Source organism: Vidua macroura, chromosome 17, assembly GCF_024509145.1.
Source record: "Vidua macroura isolate BioBank_ID:100142 chromosome 17, ASM2450914v1, whole genome shotgun sequence".
NCBI classification, from domain to species: Eukaryota; Metazoa; Chordata; class Aves; order Passeriformes; family Viduidae; genus Vidua; species Vidua macroura.
The window spans coordinates 7,058,659-7,075,796 of NC_071587.1; the positions used below are offsets into that span (position 1 = coordinate 7,058,659).

Genomic DNA, 17,138 nt, shown 5'->3' on the forward strand with positions numbered 1-17,138 from the left:
CAGCTTCTCAGAGGGGCTGAGACGCAGCTGTGGAAGCTGCATCCAGTGTTCATGGGGAGCCACAGGAGTGATCATGTCACTCACTAAGGGTGGTCCTTAGCATCCTCCATCTCTCCTTCCCCGTGGTGGCTCCTGGCCATGTGACCTGGGCATACTCTGAAGCACCACAGATTTCAGGTGTCATGGAAGGACTGTCATAAAGTGCCTTCTTGTGGTGCTCTCCAGGGCTCCTGTGGCAGCTGGGTGGGACAGGCTGCCTGGCCTTACCAGCACCTGCATGGCAGCAGCAAGAGGGCATGGAATCATGGAGTCATAGGATGGTTTGGGTTGGAAGGGACCTTTAAAGGGCATCTAGTCCAACCCACGTGTGATAAGCAGGGACTTCTTCAACTAGATCAGGCATGGAGCTGCTGTGCCACAGGGGAAGGGGCAATGGGAGGAGAGACAAATCTGTGTCCTCAGAACAAGGGAGTCTTAGCAAAAACCGGCTGGAAAAGGGCACCATGACTACAGACAAGTGCTGGGACCATCTCCTCCCAGTATCACACCACCTTATTGGGTGCTTTCAGCCAGGTGGTCTCAACTCCACCTGCACTGTGCGAGGCGGCCTCTTGGCTGTCCCAGGGAAAGGATCTGGGTGTTCCCAGTGCCAGTGTGATAGCTGGCACAAGAGCCTTGCAGCTGTCCCAGGGCTAGATTGGCACTGAGCACACGGTCTCTGTTTGCAGACTGTGTTAGCAGCACAGCAGCTGTGCTCCACACTTTGCTCCTTTCCCTACAAGAGCATCAGGCTCAAGTGGGATCTACTTTGGCAGCAGTGCTTGCAGCTGGCAGGTCTCTCAGTCTCACACTGGGATTGAGGACATTTCTAGATGCTTCTGTGTCTGAAGGCGCTGATGTGGAGCATTTCCTGGGATGTCTTCAGGGCTCCCTTGGCCTTTGAGGGTGGGAGTCATGCAGCAGTAGGATGGTGGGAAGCCTTGTGCCAGCTTGTGCAAAGGTGGGAAATAAAGCTGCCAGAGCCTGCTGCTGGATCTGCATCCTGCTTATCTTTTGGTCCTGGAAAGGAAGAGCCACTCCTCCTGGATCCATGCTGTGCTTATAAGCCTCTCTTTTGCTTTCCACCCACCTCTCCCTCACCTTCAGAGCACCTGCCTAAACAGGAAGCACCAGATCCACATAGTTTGTGGATAACCTGCTACTGGGTTACTACTGTTTCTTGACCAAATTGGCCAAGCAGAGGATTTGTTTGTGTTGTACACAAGGTGCTGTACAAATGGAGCACCACAGCATTCCCTCCTCTGGTGTTATGTTCCTTTCAGGGCCAAACTCCAAGCTCAAATAACAGAGAGTGCCATGGACACAGGAGAGCATTTTCTCCAGGTAAGATGTGAGTCTCTGGGCAGTGGAGACTGGGAAATGTCCCACTGGAGTCTGTTTGCCTGAGCTGATGAAAACCTTACTTGCAAGAGCAGATTTATCCATTCCCAAATACAGTACTGCAGTTTCACCAGCCTTGAGCTTCTCCCCTGCTTCCATCTTCCACTGGCCCAGAGTGCTCTGTACACCCTGCATCCCACTGCTGGTGGGTGACTCCACTGCAGGCAACAAGCCGTGTTGTCACTTCTGCCCCTGAGCCCTCAAAATGCTGCTGGGCCAGGACAGTGCCCACCAGGCATCAAGCAAGACTCTGGAGAAGGCACCAAGGAGCTGAGGTGGGTGCTGAGGATGCCAAGAGCCACGACCACCTGGTGCAGAGTGGGAGGGGGTCTGACAGCCTCAGCCTCAGCCCCAGAGATGCCCAGAGCCCCTGACAGATGCCCAGAGCTCCTGCCACGATGCCACTGGGCCATCAATGTCTGGCACCATACAAAGGCAGCGGAAGCGTGGGCTGGGGTGTCTGTCCCTGACCTGTCCGATGCCGTGGCACCCCGGCTCAGTCCTGTGCTCCACGCACTGAGCTAGCTTTCAGCACCGGGCACAGGAGGGTTGGCCCTGACCTGGGGGTGGCCAGGTCTGCCCCTGCCCCCGTCCGCGCCCTGCTCCCGCCCCCGGCTCGGCCGGCAAAGGCACTGGAGCGGCGGAGACCATGCGGGCGCCCGGGGCGGAGGCACCGCGGGGTGGGGAGCGGACCGGAGCTGCGGGCAGAGCCTCCCCGCCCCGCCGGGGGCCGCGCCAGCCCGTGGGGTTGCGGGGCCGCTGCCCCGGGGCCGGGCGGGATCCCTGGGGCGGGTCCCTGGGGGAGGCTCCGGGGCCAGCCCGGGGCGCGGACCCGGCGCTGCATTCTCAGAGTCTCCAGCAGAGGCTGGGCTGGGCCGGGCCGGGCTGGGCTGGGCTGGGCTGGGCTGGCGGGGAAGGAGGGGAGGCAGGCAGGGAGCGAGGGGGAGGAAGGCGGCTCTCGCCGCACATGCAGCCCCCGCCGCGCACCCGCCGCCCGCGCCCCGCCTCGCGCCCTGCCCGCCCGGTGCCCGCAGCCGGCTCCGCTCGCCGCCGCCGCCGCTCGGGGCTCCGCGCTGCTGCCGGGGCTGCGATCCGCTCCGTGCCGGGGCGCAGGGGCTCCGCTCCGCTCCGTGCCCGACTGCCCGGGCTGCGATCCGCTCCGTGCCCGGCTGCCGAGGCTGCGATCCGCTCCGTGCCCGGCTGCCGAGGCTGAGATCCGCTCCGTGCCCGGCTGCCGGGGGCTCCGCTCCGCTCCGTGCCCGGCTGCGGCTGCAGGGGCTGCGCTCCGCTCCGTGCCCGGCTGCGGGGCTGCGCTCCGCTCCGCGCCGGCGGGTGCCGCGCAGGATGCCGCGGGAGGCCGAGCGCCCGGCGCGGGGGAGCCGCCGCGGCCGCCGCCCCAGGTAAGATCGGGCGGGGGCTCGGGGGGCGGCGGGGCGGGCGCGGCGGGGGAGCCCAACTTCTCCGTCCCTCGCCGCGCCGCAAACTTTGCCGCCGCTCGGCGGGGATGCGGCGGGCGCTCCCCGCGGGTGAGCGCGGGCTCGGCCCGGCCCCGGGGTCGCCGCCGCCTCGGGCCGGGCAGTCCCGCGCCCCGGCGTGCCCCGGGGTGCCCCGGTCTCCTTGGTGTCGCCGGGCGAAGCCGGAGGTTTGATGCCTCCGGCGCGGCCGCGGCAGCGGCGGGTCCGAGCACACCCTCCAATTAAAACAGTCCGGTGCTTGAAGAGCTGCAGCTCCTTTTTTAACCGGTGGTATCTTAAAACGTCCTCTTCGGGCTCCTTCCTACCCAAGATCGATCTCCCCGTTTCTCTCGCTGAGACCGGAGCCTTCGCACTCATTCCGTGCCCATTCCGCACGGAATTTGCTCTGGGCGTGTGTGGATGTGTGGCTGCTGTGCCCGAGGAGCCCAGCGGGAGCCCTTTAGAGCCGGCCGGGTAACATCTCTCTTCACAGAGCCACATTTTTTTCTAACAACAAACTAAAAATAACTGTTCTAAAACTAGCACTTTCCTCATTTAAAATGTGGTTCCCAACTGGCTGTGCACAGGCCTTCTGGGAGCGAGATCTGCAGCCGCATCTGCTCCCCGGCGTGCCCTGGCCCAGTGCTGCCACGCCAGGTGCCTCTCCCCGGGGAGCCCACCCTGTGGCATCTGGGCTCCTGCGGGCACTGCCGGTGGGTCTGGGTGTGGAGGGATGCAGTTGATGCCTCTTCATTTTTATTTGGTTTCTGACAGTTTTAACATCCTGCACAATCTGGGGACATCTGCCCTGTCTTCTCATCTAACCTGGTTTTATGCATGAGCAGGACCAGTTACGGGGGTGATGGTGTAGACAGCGGCGAGGAGGGGCAGGCTCAGGAGTTCAGACATAACTTCATAAGGCAGTGCAGTGCACCTCAGGGAAGCCTCTGGACCTGAGAGGGCTGCAAAGGAAGGATGGGTGGCTCCGCCAGAGCTCTGATACTCCAGAGCTTGTTTGCATGGCCTGAGGAAATAAATGAGGGAATGTGCCTCTCTGTCCCTGCTCCTGAGTTGGTACTTATGCTATTAAAATGCCGTGTGTTGCAACACAGTCTTGCATACCACTGAGGAAATCTCAGCTCACGACTGTTTCTTTGGGACCTGCTTCTGTCTCTTTAGAGTACCCAATGCACAGAGCATGGCTGAAGCCTGCAGTCTCTGTACTCACAGATTGCATGCCCAGCTCAGAACCTGGGCTTTGCCAGGTTTTCCCTATGAGGGCTGATGGATGCTCTCCACTTCTTTCAAGAGCACTGGGTAATGAGTATTTGCAGCAAACAATTATCAGGGCTGGAGATCATTGTCCTGGTACATGAGTTTTTAAATGCTGAAAATAAATTGTTTCTCTGGCTTTAAGTCTGAAACGTTTTCTCTGTGCTGGTGCTGTGTTTGTTTGTGTTCGAGGCCAAAAGGTGGTTCTGCTGCTCATTGATGAATTCCCTGAAATGTTGACAGTACCCTGAGAGTAGCACAGGGTAAGAGCCCGCTGAAATCTAAATAAGGTGGCCCAGATTCTGTGCTGACTTTTGTCTCACATACGCCTCTGCTCCAGTGAGGTGAGGGTCAGATCAAGTGAGGTCTGGTCTCTGTATGAAATGCCGAATAATACAGTGCTGAAATTGGTGGGCTTATGAAAGAAAAAGTATATGCTGTTTCACAGGTAAAAAAGCCAGTTTTGTTCCTTCTGAAAAAAAAAATGCCCTTTGCTTTTTGGTGCATTGACACTTTATAATATGATATAGTGATTTCATACCTATGACAGAGAAGTGGCTACTGGAACAAGGTCAGTTTTAAAACTCTTTTTCAAAAGAAGCTAGCAGGCGTCTAGGAAAAAAAAAAAGGAAAGAAAAGGTTGTCTTTGGGTTAAAAATAACAGTTAAAATCCTATTCTTCCTAGCTCCATCCCAAAAAATATTATATTTTCATGATTTAAATGCAATGTCATGTTTTAAAAATTCATAGTTCTTTCTTGTGTGTAAGGATTATGAGAAAAGGATCACAATTTACTGTTTGTTGTTTATATTATCTGTTCAGCTTTTGGTTTTTTTTTTGGTTTTTTTTTTTTGCATTAAAAATAATATTGAGTTAGCAAGGCTTTTTTTGTAGCAAATTTTACTTTTGTGCTCATAGTCACTATCCCGTAGCAGTAAAATTTGGCTGGAAATGTTGCAGAGAGAATGTTTGTTTATTTGAAGCCCCTTTTTCAACCCACAGACTTTATTTCATTAGAAGGATTAGATTATTTATGAAAGCTTTGAAACAAAACTGGACTTCAGTTATTCCTTTAAAGTACAATTACTTATTTTTTCAAATAATTAGTTTTTATATTTTAAAAGCCCACATTTTGAAAGTAAAGGAAAACAGTTGGAAAAAGAAACAGTGTGGTGACACTTGGGTTCTTCTGACATCATGTCACTAAAGAGTATTCGTGCATAAGGATACAGCCATGTATGAATTTCTGTTATCTTTTAACCATGTGGTTATGCAACTGTGTTTGGGTTTACAAGCAGTGACACTTCTCTGCAGATAAGTCCATGCATATCCCGAGGCACAGGCCATTTTGAGTGATCTGCTTTCTTGAAAAATTACATGTAAAGATGAGGTGGGTGTGAATCCCAGCCAGATTGCTTGCCCGAGGCTGTAGGTGGACACGGTGTACAGCTCCTTGCTGTTCTCGGGATCTCTTTTGTCTCTAGCACCAGTTTATCCCATGGTGTTTCTTTGTGGAAGAGGTGCCCGGTGGGGAGGGATGTCACCGGCTCAGCCTCAGACTGTTTGTTGCTCTGGGAATGTCCTGCCCGTGCCCTCAGCACCCGTGTGCTCTTTGCTCTGCGGGGAGCAGGGTCCCCTGTGTCACCTTGCTCTCAGGTGTGTGGCTGCCCTGGGCTGTAGGCGAGGGCACAGGGCTCTGTCCTTTGGCTTGGCTACTGCAGCATTCACAGGGCTCATGCCTGCATGTCCCTGTGAGCTGTGTTACTTGGGAAGTCCCCGCTCTACCCCAGCAGAAAAGCCAAGTCTTCGTGGCTGGATTTCAACAGCAATTGCTGTAGACTTGGAGCATGGGGTTGGACTTGGACTCAGCTGTTCACCCAACATGAGCTGAGTGCCCACTGCCTGCTCAGCTCTGTGGGACATCTGTCTCTGCAGTTGTGTCCCGTTTGTGGGTTATTTTCTGCTCTGGAGAGCTGTGGAGGGCTCAGGCATGGGGCTTTCTGCTCCTGCTGGCAGCCGCTGCAGAGACCCATCCTCCCAGTTAGTTCACAGTTTCTTTTTCATTTAGTCATCACTTTCTATTATTTGCAAAGTCCATAAAAGGAATACAGCACATTACAGTAATTTTCAATTTTATCCTTTGCAACAACTCTGCTTTCAGAGACTAGTCCAGGCTTTACTTTAGCCTGACTCTGTATCTCTTGCATTTTTCTTTCTTTTTACTGTCCTTTGTGCTGTGGCAGGAAGAAGGGAGTTCTGGTTTATCCTGTTGGGGAATGGTTGTTGGATGACATTTTTGTACTGGTTGTGCAGGATAATGTCTGGGTAGTAAAAGTGGATCTTTTTCCAGCAGTGTCTGCCTTTTGTTACCCCACAGGGCTGGCTGGGATGCCCGCAGAAGGTCTAGATCTAGCTCTGGGTCTTCTTGGTGATGCTCTTCCTCAGATCCTCTTGCAGTGTGGTTGGAATTCTTCTTGCAAATGGATGTCTCATCTCTTTGACAGCATTACAGCACCTTCTTCTGAGGGTCTGTGGGACACTGGAGCCTGAGCAAGTGGTAGCTGGCAGCTGGGTGTGGAGCCCAGGGCAGCCCCAGAGCTCCCTCAGCTATTGAAGTTTCCTGGTGCATGTACAGCAAACGGGGGTACAGGACTCTGCTGGGAGGTGGGAGCTCAAGGAGGGACTGTTCACAGCATGTGGGTTGTCTGGGGGTGCCTGTGCCTCAGTGGCTGGGCATGGCTTTTGTCTTCAGATGGGTTTCCAAGTGCTGTCTCAGCTGCTTCCACACTGCTGACCCAGCCTCGGTGGTGGTGAGGACACACACCAGTGTCAGCTGGGCGTAGCTCTCCCCAGACCTCCTAGGAGGCATCTTTGCCTAAAAGGTGGGGGACAGACCCTGCTAAGCTGAGGCCCCTGCATTTTTCTTCTTGAAAACAGGTGTAGTTGTGCCCTTGGGCATAGGAGAGGCAGCCAGCCCAAAGCTGGTCCATCTGTGCTCCAGCCCAGAGCTGGTCCATCTCCTCCAGCCCAAGGCCCAGATTTGACTGGATCATTCATTGCTGCCACACCTACAAGCTGAAAATCAAGGTGCTTTTCAGAAAGTGCCTCCTTTCCGCTGGGTGCCCCATGTCAGGATAGCTCACTAAACACAAGGCAAGGTTGCAATACCCATTGCAGGAAGGGCAGCACTTCTGTGTTCCCAGTCCTGCCCTCCTGCTCTTGTCCGAGAAATCTGCACTTGCCTCCTCTCTGCCTGCTGTGCCCTGTTCTGCTGTCCTGCTTTTACTCACTGCCTTGCTCTGGCAGTGCCATCCTTGAGCCTGGAGAAAATAAACCCAACAGAACTCATTCAGTTTTGACTCTACTCAGCTCTGCACTTCCTGATTTCGGATCTCTTGTGGGAGAGCCGTGCCTTAGCTCACACTCCTCAGGGCTGAGGCCGTGGGCTATGTGCCTGTTAGCACTGCTGTCACAGTGTTGTGGGCAGGCTCTGCTCCCCAGACAAAGCCACCTTGCTTGTCTCACGTTGTCACTGCTGTCACGTGTGCTGAATTTGGCCCTGCCTGGCTCATGATGGAAGCTGTGGCTGTGATGGAGGTGATGCTGGGCCTGGTGCTTCTCAGAAGCACCTAGAGATTTGTGGCTGCCCTGCAGGAGCACTTAGTGAGGTGCCCAGTAGGAGCAGAGCCGGGAGCTCTGCCAGGGCGCTGGTGTGTCAGGGCCAGTCACTGCATGGACTGAAGTGGTCCTGTGCTTTGGTTATGGCAGTTCTGTGAGCTTTGCTGATTGGGAAATCCTTCAGGGAATATGAAAGCAGAATTGTTTGTCCAATACCCTTCTGCAGACACGCCCTGCCCCCCTCTGTTGCTCCTCCCTGCTACAGAGAACCCCAAGGGGAAGGAGACGGGCCCACTCCTCTTTGACACCGCCGTGCTCACCATTCAGTGAGGGTTTTGTTAAGCTCTTCCCAACTGGCTGTAGCCAGTGGCATTAACAACTGCAGGTGACTTGAAGCTTGAGGCCCTCAACTCACCTGAAGCTGCTGATGGCCAGAAGCTTTCCACAGCCAATGATGGGATGTGAAGGTAGTCGCCATAGAAACATCTTGGACAATAAGTGGAGCCTTGAAAGCTCTAAATGCCTTTTGGCAGGAGCCCACGTGTGAATGTGGGTACAGGTAGTGGTGTTCACCCTGCATGCCAAGGCTGTGAATGAGACATTTGGAAACAGCAGCTGTGGGAGCAAGCACAGGATCTGAGCACTGCTTTGGTAAGCTGGCACTTCCCTGAGGTTTTGATGGCAAAGCAGAGTCAGAGCAGGAGGGTGTGATGTGGTCACAATAGTGGCCTGGCAGGAGGGAGTTCATTCCCACAGATGAGCTGTCCAGTTCTGTGCAGCAAACAGCCCCTCCTGGGTGCTGCAGCCACAGGCTTGGGGCAGCTTCATCCCCAGTGCTGTGCCCAGCAGCTCCTGGGAACTCAGCACAGCCTCTGCAGGTGACACCTCTCTGTCTCTGGACTCCTTCTTGAGCACTGCTGCCCTTCCCCGTGCTCTGGCAAGCTGTGTGCAGGCAGACACCAGACTAGGAAGGGCCCCAGGCCCACCTGAGAGGTGTTGGAGCTGGGTACCCTGGGCTGTGTCCCCTTCGTGCCCCTCTGCTGCCTTCGGGGCAGAGCCTGGGTGCCCCTGGCTGGCTGTTTGCTCACAGGTCACAGGCTGCCCAAGGAGCCTGTAGAGCAGATGGAGCCTCTGGCTCTGAGGCCCCACTGTTGTCCAGAGTCAGTGAAAACAGATAAAAGTTTGGCTGGTCCAGAGAAACCATACTGGTCTGGCCATCCCAGGAGGGAAGCGAGCTGGAAGCTGTGGGCCAGGCCCTTGTTCTGGCAGCCTCCTGCTCTGGAATGGATGTTCCTTTGAGCCAGATAGTAACTTCTGTGTGTGCCTGGGGATGCTGCACTCCCTTCTCCAGTCCTGCTTCCTTGCGTCTCTGTCTGTCACACTGGGATTATCTCCCTCTGCTCCTACTGCAGCTTCTTCCCGGAATCCCAAATCCCCAAAATGCTGTTTCTCCAATAATCCTTGTCATTAAAAGTGGCTCCTAAGCTCCAAGCACCTCCTCCTGTCCTCATCACCCTCTCTAGAGAGAATCAGTTTGAGATGTGCACGTACTAACAGTGAGCAAATCATCTTGTTAACCTGGGACAGGACACTGTTTTGTTCCCCCCCCTGCCACCACTACCAGACTGCAGAGTTACCCTTGGAAATTTCTGTATTTTCACTATTCACTTCTTTTAGCTGTGTGAAAATGTGCTTTCTTTGCTATTGTTATGCCCCAACTAGGCATGTGGCTGTTGCTGACGGTGTTGTGCCTGTGTGGGAGAGGGAATTGTTTCCCCTGCCACTGGAGTCTGGAAGGTCGAGGACAGACAGGTGAGGGATAGGGTTGTTTGGAGAGCTGGACTTCACCAGCTTTCTGAGCTTGGCTGCCTTCCCACTTATGAAATACAGCTAAACCTTTTAATGGCAGGTAGGAATAGCTGAGCATCAGCAGAGTCCTTAAGAAATTACATCCCTGCTTAAACTTTTAAAAGTCAGCTGAACACCCGTTTGCTACAGCCCTCCCGGGCTGTTTCCCAGTGGCATGGTATTTTTTCCCAAAATAACTCCTGCTGCAGCAATACTGTCCCGAGGCAGGGCACCCCTTCCCTGGACATCCTCAGCTGTGCCCGGGAGATGGGAATTCTCGCCGCGGCAGCTCTCGGATGCTGTGGCGGTGCGAGGTCAGCCGTGCCCCGGGCCGGGCTGCGGCTGCTCCCGGTGCTGGGGGGACGGGCACGGGCGGGGGGCTCCTCCTCGGGCCGGTGCCGGCAGAGGGAGCCATCCTTCCTCCTTTCCCGTGCACAGCCCGCCGTGCCAATTAACCAATTAATCTGAAAGGTGCTGCGGGAGGTGAGCTGAGAGCTGGGCTCCTCCACTGGGCAGTGGCTCTGCTCGTCTCGCTGAGGCTGGGAAGTGACCGTGTCTTTCCCAAATCCCTCTTTTCTGCTTTGTTCATCTCTCAGGTGAGCCCTTGGGTGGGTTAGATCTGGCCCAGCTTCATGCAAGACAGGGGCGGCCTCCGTGGCAGGTATGGCAGAGGCTGATGCCAGGGTCTCGGCCAGCTGGGTGTGTGAGCAGGGGACGAGCCCCAGGTGTGCAAAGGACTGGGGCTGCCACTGTGAGTCCCCATGGCATGAGTGGCCAGGGGCTGTGGCTGACCCTGCAGATGAAGACATGGCCTTGCCCAGGAGTTGGCAGTGGATTAGTGAAGGCAAACAAGGGCTTTTGAGCTGGAGCTCTGAAGTCCTGCCTAGAGGAGTGACTGTTGTGCTGACAGATGATGCTGCTCCTGTCCTTGGCACCGCAAAGTGATGGACGTGAGGAGTGAGTGCAGGCACTGAACCCTCCCCAGCTCGAGTAGTCACCACAGGTGAGCATTTATGGGTTTTTCTCTGAAAAAGCGGTTTACATTTTTGTGTAATGGGAGACTCGTGTCTGGCTGGGAAGGATGCTGGAACCATCAGTTGAGGCTTTAATTGGTTTTGCACCTAGAGTGCTAATATATTTCAGTGGATTAGATGGGAAGTGGGGTGGTGCTTGGCTGCTCCAGAACTGGAGATGTGAGCTCTCGTCACAGGACTGAGAGGCTCAAAGCGTTGTGCAAGGAGAATGGCAGTTTCTCACTCTGCCACGGCTGCTGCTTTCTGGTTAATGCATTTGGAAGGGTTCAGTCTGCTTTCCTCTGCTCTGGCTGTGAACGTGGCCTGCACTGGCGCAGCCAAGTGTTTTGGGCTGTTATGGGATAGCCATGGTAAGCTGCTAAGCCCCACACAGCCAATTACTCACTCCCTCATTCCCAAGTGGGTCATGGGAAGAGGAAAGGAAGAGTAAAAGCAAGAAAATGTGTGGGTTGAGATAAAAATGGTTTAATAAGGGAAAGTGGAAGAAGAGAGAAAGAAAACAAGGGGTGCAAAGGCAAACACTCACTGCCTTCTGTGCGTGGACTGATGTCCAGGAGTTCCTGAGCTAAGGGTGGCACCCCCCCCAGGATCTCTCCTCTTCCTTTTTGTTGCTGAGCATGATGTTAGATAGGACAGGGTAGCTTTGTTGCTGATCTGGGTAATCCACTCCCAAACTCTTGTGCACCCCCAGTCTCTTTACTGGGGGACATGGTGAGAAGCAGAGAAGGCTTTAACACTATAAACACCATTTGGCAGTAGCTAAAATATCAGTGTGTTACCAGTTTTGTTTTGGTCACAGACCTAAAACTCAGCACCAAGCAAAGCTAATTAACTCCCTCCCAGCCATACCCAGTAGAGGACAGTTAAACACCTCTTAGTGCTCACACCGAGGGAGTGCTGGAAAGCAAGCCTTGGTAAGCAGGGCTGTGTGTCAGTGGTGAGCTGCTCACTCAGCTGGTGTAAATTATCCTCAGTCCTTCAGGGTGCTGGAGCTGGCAGGACAGGGTCTGACCTAGGGCTGCTGCTCAGCATCTCCCTTCAGTTCCTGGCCACAGGCTCCAGTCACGTTTGGTGCTTCTAGGGAGGCATTTTCCAAACCTTAGGCTGTCCCAGAAGGAGAAAATCCTGCAGCTGAGCTTGTATTGCTTATAGTAAGCACTGTCAGGGTTGTGAAAAGCTGCTGTGAAATAGAATTGAGAGGGAGGGACTGTGAAGCACCAGGCTGGAAGGCCTTTTCTTTAAACTGCAGCTGAGCTGGGCTTAGGCAGAGGTAGGACACAATGTCTGGTCCTGGTTTCCAGAAGGCAGCACATGCATTTCCCTGGTGAGCGATCAAAGGCTGGGACTGAGACTCATCTGTATCTTTTCTATATCTAGTCCATTGCTATGCTATCTGGTGCTTCCCAAGTATATATAGAAATAGCTTTTTTTTTTCTTCTTTGTCCTCTTCTAGACAATGCCTGGAGTCTTTGATAACTTTTTATGTTTTATATGTTTTTGTGTGTGAGGTCTGTCTGTGCCTCTGTGTACCAAGATGTAGAAAGCTGTTTCATGAGTGAATGCTCTTGGTGTCCTCCACCATGGGGGCCCCAAAGAGTGCCCAGATGCAGTGCTTGTGTCTGGCTGGGTCCTGAACCTCTCAAAGGTTTGTAATCAGCCCTGCTCAGGGCAGCTGTGTCTTGTTTTTGTGTTTTGGAATCACAATGACTGCATGTTCAAGGTGTGCGTTTTGGCATCACACCACTGTGAGGTGTGAGGGGCAAGACATGCACAACTCAGAGGCCCAGGGGGCTAGAATGGCTTCTTGGCTGGGCACTGCTTGGCTTTGGATGCCCAAACTCTGCCCGAGGTTGCTGCCAGCCCAGCAGCCTGAGTTAGGTGGTGGGTTGGAGAGGAGGACACGAAGGAACACGTTTTGCCTTCGCTGCAGTCCAGGTTGACACAGTCCAGTGTCCAACTGGAGCAGTGGGGGCCTGGAGGGTTGTGTGGCAGCACACAGGGGGTGATGTGCAGTTTGGGTTTCAGCACTTGTGCAAGTGACTGCATGGATTGGGTGTGGTGGGCTCTGGGCTAGGCACTTGGGGCTGTCTGAATGGGCTCTGAGGTGACTGCCATCAAGGGAGCTAGAAAGGCTGTGAAGGGAGAAGTGAGGCAGCCCAGAGGACAAAGGCAGTGCAAGCCAGGGTCTGCAGTGTAGTGACAGAGCAGGATGCAAAGGGTCAATGTGTGTGAGGGTGACAAAGCTGGAGAAAACCATCCAGGGAAGTGGCTGTGTCTGTACGTGTGTCCTGCCACTTCTCCCTCTCCCAGGCACAGAAGTTCCAGTTCCAAGCACGGAACTGCTTTGGGGAGAGCGGGGGTGCTCAGAGCCAGGGTCTGTCAGTGTCTCTGGTTGTGAGGATCTTTCTCTGTCAGAGTGGCTGCTGTACTGAATGGAGAGGGTTGGGTCAGGGGAGTCCTGCGTGTGCCCTGGCCACTCTCAGGGAGATCCCGTGCTGAAGCAGTGCCAGGCTGCCAGCCTGGGGTGGGGCAGGAGGACTGGGGGCTGCAAATGGCTGCACCTGCCTGTGTGAGTGTCTGTGCCCTCTCCTGCACGCCCACACTCCCACACGTTCCAGCACAATCCTGCTTGCTCACGTGTATGTATATCTCCTTCATTCTATTCTTTCCCATGCACTTTGTCCATTTGCTTTTCTGTCCTCCCTGTTGCTACTGTAATCTCTCTCTTTCTTTCTCCCTTTGTTGCCTGGGCTGCTTTGCTGCCTCTTACTTCACCATGTCCCTCTTTATTCCTTTTGATAATAATAACATTAGAACCTACATACAAGTCCCCAAGGTCCCAGCTCTGTGCAGATACATGAGGAAAGACCCTTCAAAGCCTGTGTGCTGGGTTGAGAAGATTCTCTCAGTCTCACTATTTCCAGGAGTGTCAGAGGCAAGGGCTGGATTGTGAAATAAGGCCTGTGCAAAACCTCACGCTGCGTCCTCTGTCCATCAGGAATGTCAGAAGTGAAGATGCCAGTCTTGTTTGATGGAGTTTTACACCAAAGCCCTGAACCCCTGTGCCTGATGGAGGAACTGAATGATTAATCCCCCTTTATCAGTTGTGCTGAGCAGAGTGGTTGTTCCCAGGGCTCCCAGTCTGTCCCTTCCTCTTTGTGCTGTTGGTTTGGTAGTGACATTAAAGTGAAGCTACTTGCAGATTCTGTTCCAGTCTGCTGTGTTCACGTGCTTCGAGCTTTCAGAAATGTTCTCCCTTTCAACTGCAATTTGCACATTTGGCCTCTGCTGAGAGGTGATGCTTCAATGGGATGCTGAAGTCTGGTGGTTGGAAAGCAGTGTTTCTAGTGATGCACTGAGCTTTGCATATGTGATACCCACTGTATTTCCCGTGCTTGAAGGCCCTGTGTGGCTGCTAGATGCTGGCTCACAGTCTGCAAATACAGCAACATTTAGCCTGTTGCTGTTGTCTGCAAGTTGGGGGAGGAATCAAATCCAACTTTGTGGAGGAGGAATCAAATATTTTTTGTCACTCAACAAAGTGGTCAGAGTTTCTTGCAGAAGGAAGGCTGGTGCTGTATCTGGCTTGCAGAATCATATCCAGAGACCCACAGGCTTGTCATAAGGATGTATCTCTGCTGTGCTAGTCCATCACAACTCAGACCATAGCTAGCAAAGGACTCTGAAATCAGGAGACACATTTAACAGTTTTTGTCCCACTGAAAGTCCTCCAAGGAATGTACTTCCTATGTGTCGTGGTCTCTTTCAGCCTTGTTCAGCCACGTTCCAGTTTTTTGATGCTTCCACTTCAGCTCTCTCATAGGTGAACCTTCTGTTATTTATGCCCGTGTCCCAAATCTCCTTGCTGAGAGCTGGATTTGGGAAAAGAGCAAGCAGTAAAATCAAAAGCCATCACCTGTTCCTGGGGTTTGCTGCTCTTTGCAGCCCTTTGAGTTTATGTACAGCAAATGTCTGTTGCAAACTCTGTCTCTGCAAACAGCAACAGGCTGTTTTGGGATATTTGCTTCCCCTGTGATTTCTCTTTGAGCAGCACGACCTGTAGGCAGGTCATGACTCAAGAGCAGTAGAAGGAGATGGGGGTGGGCTGTGGCAGCAGGACCCTCTGTTTTTGTCTCTGCAGTAAAGAGGCTGAAACACCTGTGCCAGCCTTTTCCTGGGCACCGTGGAGCACTGTGGAGTGTTTTTGCCAGCGCTTACATCGGTCACTTTGTTGGAGCTGGCTGTCAGCAGGGTCATTTCCTTCTTTCTTTGGGCAAAGTGCCTCAGAGAGCCTGAGAACACTTTCTGAGGAGAAACTTGGTCTCTCCACAGACCTGGGGGAAGATGTCATTTGTGGATGCAGCAGAGTTGGCAGCTCTGGGTCCTCCACATGAAGATTTTGGGAATTCCACCTGGGAGCACCTATGTGTCAGTGCTGGCAGCAGAGAGCAAGGCCAGGGGCTCCCAGAGCAGGTGGCCAAGATCCTTCTTGATGAGATGTCTAGTCCTGTCCCAGGCTCACCACCCTGGGAAAGGGAAGTGGGTGGTGTAAGCTGTTGCTGCCCTTAGGTCTGCCCCTTGTTGCTCTGCACCTTCCTGCAGTGCTCAGGAGAGTCCCTGATACGTGAAGGTGGAGGAGGAGAGTGATTTCTCCCTTGGAAGTCATGTTGGAGAAAAATGAACTGGATCTGGCCAGGTGAGATTTTTGAACAGTACCTAAGTTCTATTGGGGCTGCTCTGTGGTGGCTGCTTCTCCAAGGGTGTATATTGCTTTGAACTCATCCTGAAGCTGTTTGGAATGTGGAGAGTGGCATCATTCTGCTTACAGGGGGTTTGTGAGAGGTGTAATATTGCTGGCAGAGCAGAGAAAATTGGTGTCTGTCCAGTACAAGGCACTTTAGACAGGACAGAAATTGAATAGAACCTTGTCACCTGTTGTAGCATTTACTGGTGTGTGTTGGAAGATTTGCCCTTCCTCGAGGCAAGGAGGAAGGACCAGCCCTGGAAAAGGCAGTGGGACTGGTGTGTCTCTTTCTAAACTGTCCCATCACTCCTGCTCTGCAAACTCTTCTCCTCTTGCTAGTTAATATTAGTATTCCGTTTGTGGAACGGGCGATGCAATTAACACAAAGGTACAGTCATTCATTCTGGCTGGAGGACTCATGGGATCAGATGTACTGGGGATAGGAAGCGGAGGCTTTCTGCTGGGAAAGAATGTCACAGCACAGCGGACACAGAAATGAGAAGCTATTAATAATGATCCCGGAACTTCACTTCCATCAGCTGTTTATTTAAAGGTGCTCCATATTCAAAGCCTCCTGATTTATGTGGGCAATAACACTCACAGTCCTGGGATCACTTTTTTAAGCAAGGCTAATGGGGTGAAACCATCATACTGCGACAGTAGAGATCAAGCTGGGAAAATGATACTGGAGAGAAAAATAAACTATTGCCTAGATAATCCCTGAGCTACGCTGGGCTGGGAGCTGGTGTGAGCTCCCTGCTCTTCCAGCATTTATTAAGGCTTTTACTTCCTTTTTTTTTTTTTCTTGGTCTTTGTGAACAGAATTTAGTGGCCATGAAAGGATATCAAAATTTGATTTCTGCAAGACTGGATGCTAAAATGCTTCTTCATTTGCATGCAAGTGACCTGGGACATGTGGGATCTCTGTCCCTGTCTCCAGAGCCCCCATCCAGACTTGGTCCATTCCCAAAGGACTGGTTCCTCTGGAGAAAGGTGTCTGTGCCCTCTGCTGTGTGGGTTTTGCCTGCAAAGTGGTTGCACAGGAGTGCCTGGGGGGACACAACTGGGGAGTTCTGAGCTGTGGCACTTAGGGGACAAAGGGCTGCTCTGCTCTGGGGGTGTCTGGTTTCCATGTGGGTTCTCTTTGTGGGGCTGTTTGCTCTTGCAGGAAGGGCTTCTTGGTGGGGCCCAAGTTGGGCCATTGACATGTGAATTTTGCAGAAACTCACTGTAGCTACTTTGTTCTGCAGTTAAACCACGGCAGTGGGCTGGGCTCAAAGTGCAAGAAGGACTCGGGGCAGGAGAAGGGTGAGTGTGGTGCTGGTTTCTTCTGACTGCTCACTGAGCCCTTGGTGGACAGGAGCTGCTTTCAGCAGCTCCCTCTGCACATGGGGCAGTGTGCAGCAGTGCCAGAGGCTGGCCATCAGAGGGTATAGTGGCTCCTGGTGTCTGCAGGGCAGTGAGCAGGATGTTTTCCTGGGGAGGTGAAATAGCCCTGAGGCCACTGAGCTTCGGGTTGAGTTGCTCTGGGCAGGGAGTGACTCCTGGGACATGACTGTAAGCACTGTTCATTGTCAGGAGCTGCTAGTGGTGATGTGATTAGTAGAATGAAGCAAATGATTCCAGATAAATAATGCATCAATCATTAATGGTTGAATGCAAAATTTAGCCTGTTGCTGTTGTCTGCAAGTTGCTTACAAGGAGGTCAGTCCTTTATTGTGCAGGAAG

At 53.2% G+C, this 17,138-nt stretch overlaps 1 protein-coding gene across 3 annotated transcripts in view; it reads left to right on the forward strand.

The window, feature by feature from the left end:
- The first annotated feature begins 2,474 nt into the window (after window positions 1-2,474).
- The window catches only part of CDH22 (cadherin 22), a 77,445-nt gene continuing 62,781 nt past the window's right edge, over window positions 2,475-17,138 (forward strand). For 2 of the 3 annotated variants that reach the window (XM_053992905.1, XM_053992908.1), the window contains exon 1: window positions 2,475-2,840. The gene's annotated coding sequence lies outside the window, so the exon portion shown is untranslated. Of the gene's footprint in view, window positions 2,841-10,552; window positions 10,636-17,138 lie in introns of those variants that run through there. The other variant, XM_053992907.1, reaches the window with a different exon arrangement.